The sequence below is a fragment of the Nomascus leucogenys genome, chromosome 6 (assembly GCF_006542625.1).
Source record: "Nomascus leucogenys isolate Asia chromosome 6, Asia_NLE_v1, whole genome shotgun sequence".
NCBI classification, from domain to species: Eukaryota; Metazoa; Chordata; class Mammalia; order Primates; family Hylobatidae; genus Nomascus; species Nomascus leucogenys.
The window spans coordinates 20,740,300-20,746,299 of NC_044386.1; the positions used below are offsets into that span (position 1 = coordinate 20,740,300).

Below are 6,000 nucleotides of genomic sequence, written 5' to 3' on the forward strand. Positions count from 1 at the left end.
GATACTGCCTATCTCTAGTGTCTTTTATTGAACATATTACTTATTGAGGAGCAAGTTATAGAAGAACTTGAAGCAAGTTTTGTAAAGTTTTAAAAGATTATTTTATTTAAATTTTGAGACTTCCTACTCTAAGTGAGGTTATCCTATGAGATGTTTTCCCATCTTACAGAAGAAATAAACTACCCTCAATCAAATGAAAAATGGAATTCAATATAGATTAAGGAGACAGATGCTAAGTAAAATAAATTGCTACTAATTCTCAGTTGAACCCAAGATTTTCTCCATCCTCTTATCCGTATATTGCAAATTCAGACAACTATGACAATGGTAAATCTCCTTTAAGCAATTGTATTTTTAATTTTTTTAATTAAATTTGTATTTTAAGTTCAGGGATACATATGGTGGTTTGTTATATAAGTAAACTTGTGTATTGGGGATTTATTGTTTTTTGAATGAGAACTGCAATTCCCTCTATTTTTAAACATAGATATTTCATTAGACAGTAAACGCAACCTTCAATGGACAGACTCTGGTCAGACACTTCAGTGGTCAATACATCCAACAAAAATGTTCATCGGGTCTGATACCACCATCAATTCTGAAGTTGGCACAAGGATAGAGATGTTTTCAGCGACATGCAAGTCTGCTAGTAGCAAGTGTATGCCCCTGTTTGGTTAATGTTGCCTCTTTCTGTTTATCAAATTTGCTTAAAAAAAAAAATAAGAAGCCAAAGACTCAGGGACAGTCACTGTAGTCAACACATTCTTCTCTCAATTATCTTTAATTCTATTGAGAAATCATCTCCCCAGGGAAAAGAGATAGAAGTCTCAGAACAAGAGAAGTACATAAATGTCTTCAGGCTTTAGCTACAAACATACTGGTAACCAAGTACACATCAGCCTTTGGGAACCTTGAAAATAGTTTACTACTCTGGAAGAAGCAGTAACATCGACATCAGCCTGAAAAGCTCTCCAGAGAATTTCAGAATGATAGCCAATTATTAGAAAGTGTTCTGACATCTTTATAAAATGTCCCATCTCAAGAGATCCATAGAAGAAAAGGGGAGTCAGCACTTCAGGAAATATGAGTGCTCACTCTGAAAAGCACACTTGAGATACCATTATAAATCTTTATACGAAAACAGCTAGATATTTACATTTTGCTTTAACAACAGAAATTAATTGTTAAAAATCAATTTGTTTCAGTATGATATGCGATATTTTAAATAGTGTTTATTTCATTATTTGAAAACTTTTATGTCATACAATATCAAGCTAAGTGATTGCTATTCTTCAGTATTCAGGGTGCAGACTAATAGATCACATAATTACAGTGATATAATTATTTTATTACTCTTAATTACATAGAAATGTATCATAATATGGAGTAAAACCATCAGGCTATATTTACGTGTGCTTAGTAAGGTAGAAAAGAAAAAGTTCAGGTAATTAAACTTTGGAAAAAAGTTGCTTACAATACCTTTCTAGATATTTTTAACAAGCTTATGAGAAAATGGGTAAAAAAGAATTAACATGGAGTGGTTTAATCTGAATTACCTGGATAATTGCCCTAAATGATATAGAAAATGAAAGCTTAACTTCAATTCATTATACCTTAATAATAAAAATGAAATAAAACATAAAAAGATTTTTTTTACAAACACATAACTTTATCTCATATTGAAGAATTCTTTCAAAAACAAGCATTTTAGAAAGCACTTAATTTTCCTTTGCTTTCTTTTTTTATTAATTCATGTCATAAAAGAAGTCCAATTCTGTTGAATAAGAACTATAAATTATATGAATGGTATAATAAGTCCTCTAGTTTCATTTTTCTTAATACTTGCATCAAAAACTATAACTTTTAAGTTTTAAATTCCAAATGGATATTATTAAAATATTCAGGGATTTAGTCCTAAATCCTTAAACCAAAAGGGAGCTAAGGAATATTGCTAAAGTAGAAAGATGCACAAAATCTCAACTCTCATTTGCAAATTTTCTTTCCATCTGATTTAACTTTGAAGCTTTCAGACTCAGATTTTACTATATGACATCAACAAACCACTTCAATCAAAATCAATTTACCTTGGCAATGCACAACCCTCCAAATAGATTATTAAAAAGGTAAAATGAGAAATTAACTATCATTTCATGTTCCCTTTTATTTTCTCTGGATACAAGGCAGAATGAATATATTTCAAAAGAAATTGCCCTGAGATATCATTATCTCCAACGCCTTTTTCAGTCTAGGACACTTGCTTATAAACTAAGCTTTTCCTGACACAGTCACTTGCTGCAGTGCAGAATGTCAGTTTAGTCAGAACTTTCAATGCAGAAATTCAGTGCCATGCAGTCACCCAGATAAAGCAGCACTTACCTTAATTGAAATTTTCTCTGTGAACGAGGTGAGAAATCTGTCAAATCAGCCGTGAATGGGGTGGGGAGATCGAAGTTTTCAATCAACACCCTCCAAGTAGCTGCATCCTGTACTCCTTTTCCCTGTTATGTTGAGCTCCTCACTGTCTAAGGAGAGAAAAACATCAGCTGAAACCCTCCGAGGTTCCCAGTGAGTAAATGAGGACTAAGCGATGTTTCTGAACGGGAGATTCTCCGTGAGCGTGCTCCGTTTGGAGGCTCCCTAACTGCTGTGATAGACTCCTGGCAGGTCCCTGGAGCCAGGCGCTAATCATTGACCTGATTAGCAAGAACGCTCCGGGTGCGCAGGCAACACACGCCGAGGGTTGGTGGGTCTCCCGGGAACTGGAAAAGGCACCAAGGCCACTTGGGAATCTTGTCTTTTCCAGCCTAATGGATGAACTACAACTATGATTATAATTTGCAAGGAGATTAGCTGCCGTGCAGTCCTAGCCATCGCAGGACTTAAACAAATGTGCTTTCTCTGCTGTTTTTCAAGGTGCCTTCGTGTAAGATATTAGGTACAGTGAAACAATTAATAGACTGATAGAGCTGATTTGTAAGACAAGCTTAGAGCTTAAAAATGTTTAAAGCGATGTGATCAAAGAGATAGCTGCACTTGTCTCTGCCCCTCGCCTGCTACATACTTCAACCTTTGTCGAAGTAAAATGAATTTAAAGGTTTATTACAGCCCTCCAGAGTGCAACTCTCTGAATTTATAAAAAGGAAGCATTCATACTAAATAAGCATATTTGGCAGATTGCTACAGACACAAGCACTCAAACCACGGCATGAACACAGCCTTGCTTGTGTAGTTTTCCAAACAGCATTTTCAATTAGCATTACACTTGCAAAAAATGTTTGCATTGTACCATTAACCAGAGTAACGTAGGAGAGTACAGCACTACACCTAACCGAATCATCTCTTTGATTATCTGTTGAAATACTGATTTACTAAAACAAAAACAAGCAAGCATATGAGAGGATCGAAAATATCTAACAACTTTTTAAATGTAGTTATGTGCCGTTACCAACCTGCTGGTCCCCATCCGTCATCCGCTCTTCCTGCCACTGACCACCTTCTCAGCACTTCCTCATCAAGTTCCTAGCTCCCTGAAGAGATCTAACGCTCTGGAAAAGGTCACATAACTGAATGCCAAAGCCCCAAATGGTTAATTTTTGACAGCTCTCACTTTTGCAGGAGAAAATTATGCAAATGACATAAAAAGAACAGATGAAAAAAGTCATTTGCATGTCTTGAGGGTGAGAAAATTCTCATTGCCAGAGAGAAAGCTGACGACTGTCCTCTCACAATGATCCTGAGTGATATGTTCAGCACTTTTGTTTTTTTCCAGTGGGTCTCACTTGGGACATATGGCATTTCCTTGATGTGTGTGTGCGTGTGTGTGTGTGGGTGCGTGTGCTTGCGTGTGTGAGAAAGAGAGAGAGGAAGAGCGAGAAGCTATATCTACATTGTGATATTTATATATATCTTAGAAAACCCTCAAATTTCAGTAGGCGAATGCACTAAGTATAAATAATAGAGAATCCGTTTGCCTTATACATTCCCAAAAATATTTTTAAAGTATCTCATTAAAATACAAGCTCTTGGTGAAACTTTTTGGACAAAGTAAAACTTCAGGGTAACTGAATTGCTGTTACTAAGGCAGGTACTCATCCTACTCTAAAAACCGAGACGGCCCTGCAGAAGCCCCAGGAGGAGGTGGGGCTGTAGCCTCCCATGCAGAGGTCTCTTGCTCCCTCAGCTGGTGGAGGATGACAGCCGAATGTGAAGAAACCCAGTCAACCACTTCAGGAGAGGGAAAACAATTTTTGCTGCTGTAAAGCAGGAAACCCATTATCCAATTTTAGATTGGCATGAGAGTGTTATAGTAGAAAAGAGGCTGCTTAAATCAAAGTAAATGCACCTTGAGCATAAATTGTAAAAACAAGAAAATGTAACTGCTAATTTGTCCTGAGAGGGTTCCAACTAGTCTTTAACATAATACTTGTAAATAACAGTGGGATAGATTCCAGGGCTCTAATGTGTAGTTGGTCATGCAATAAAAGCACTCCGTTTCTCATATTGGTCTAAGTCCCATTCTGAGGATCTTAAATCATGAACTATTTTTAAAACTTATTAAAATATTAAGACAGGGCTTATTTTCCTGAACCCTGCCAGCCAACCCGCAATCATCATCACCAACTAAAACAGGTGCACACAAAACTTTGTGCCATAGTAGATCAGTTCTATCTGGAAACTCCAACTCCATGAGACTGCACTGATGACATTTCCAAATAACCAGTCTTTCTGTTCTCATAAAATCCAGGGGTCTTTCATAACCCTGAATGGTTTCTACAGAGAGTATGATGACTCTTCAGTAGTTTTTTTAACCTATGTTGGAACACTAATTGATTTTATGTGAAAGTACACACACATGAAGAACAAAGCAAAATAAGACCATTTTGTTGGAGGAGTGAGGGGAGACCGTAGTCACATGAAAATAACGGGTACTGTCTATTACATGCTTGCTATGTGGTAAGTGACTGGCATGCACTTCAGCTGTAGCTATCCATGAACCCCTTAGTCCAATTCTGTTAAGCAGACATTATAATATTTTATTTTTTAATTAATTAAGTTAGGGCTCTGAGGAGTTAAGCAAATTTACCAATGTTGCATAGTCAGTACAGAAGAAACCCACAACTAAAAGTCAGGTTACTGTAACTATAAAATTAACAAATATTTGGAAGTTCCCAAATGTTAAAACTGATCAAAACCCCTACTTCCAACAGAATGGGAAAATTTTCTAGATTTTATGACTCACAAAAATCATTTTTGCATCTTTAAAAACCGTTTTACAACTGATAAAACATTGTAACAGTTCTGCTATTAAAAGTTATGTATGATTTAGCAGAAAATAAAATTCACAAAAAAACTTTAGGCTAAAAAATAGATTCCATCCAGAGCTTCCAAATATATAATTCCATTAGCACAAATTACTCAATTTTAAATTTTTAAAAATCCCATCTGCAATTCATTTGCTCTCCCACTGAAATGTAATAATTATTGCTTTTTTAAAACAAGAAAATAGCTCCACTCTAAGTAAATGAATATCTCAAGAACAGTCACAAAAATATATTAGGCCAAAATTATGATGATTTTTACTACCCTAGTTCTCCAAGTGGCTTAATGTAATAGCAAAGCTCAAATGTACTAGGGAGCTAAAAAGTTTATCTCTGATTTGTTCATACTTTATCTACAGGTTTCTTAAAAGTCACATGAATCCTATCATTTCAGATGGCTCTTTGAAATTCTCAGACACATCCATAACTTTACAGAGAAGCATTGTGACCACACTCTTTCGAGATGTTTAATAAAAGTTCCATCTAAAAATAAATGATGATAACGCAAACTAATGCAACATTTAAACTTTGCCAAGAACTTATTCTCTCATTTGACTCTTACGGGAATCCTGTGAAATAGGTTACCATAAGTATTTTTCTCATATTTTAGTGATGAGGAATAAAAAGAGCAAGTGATTGTCCTTTGGTGTTTGATAGTGGAAAACCTAATGTCTCCCTTTTC

At 35.6% G+C, this 6,000-nt stretch overlaps 1 protein-coding gene across 1 annotated transcript in view; it reads right to left on the bottom strand.

Moving 5' to 3' along the window:
* Window positions 1–3,583, bottom strand: part of CDH12 (cadherin 12) — a 466,101-nt gene extending 462,518 nt beyond the window's left edge. Inside the window, exons 1-2 of the mRNA XM_030813934.1 lie at window positions 3,450–3,583; window positions 2,377–2,522 (exon numbers count right to left, since the gene is read on the bottom strand). The gene's annotated coding sequence lies outside the window, so the exon portion shown is untranslated. The remainder of the gene's footprint in view (window positions 1–2,376; window positions 2,523–3,449) is intronic.
* Between the last annotated feature and the right edge of the window lie 2,417 nt (window positions 3,584–6,000).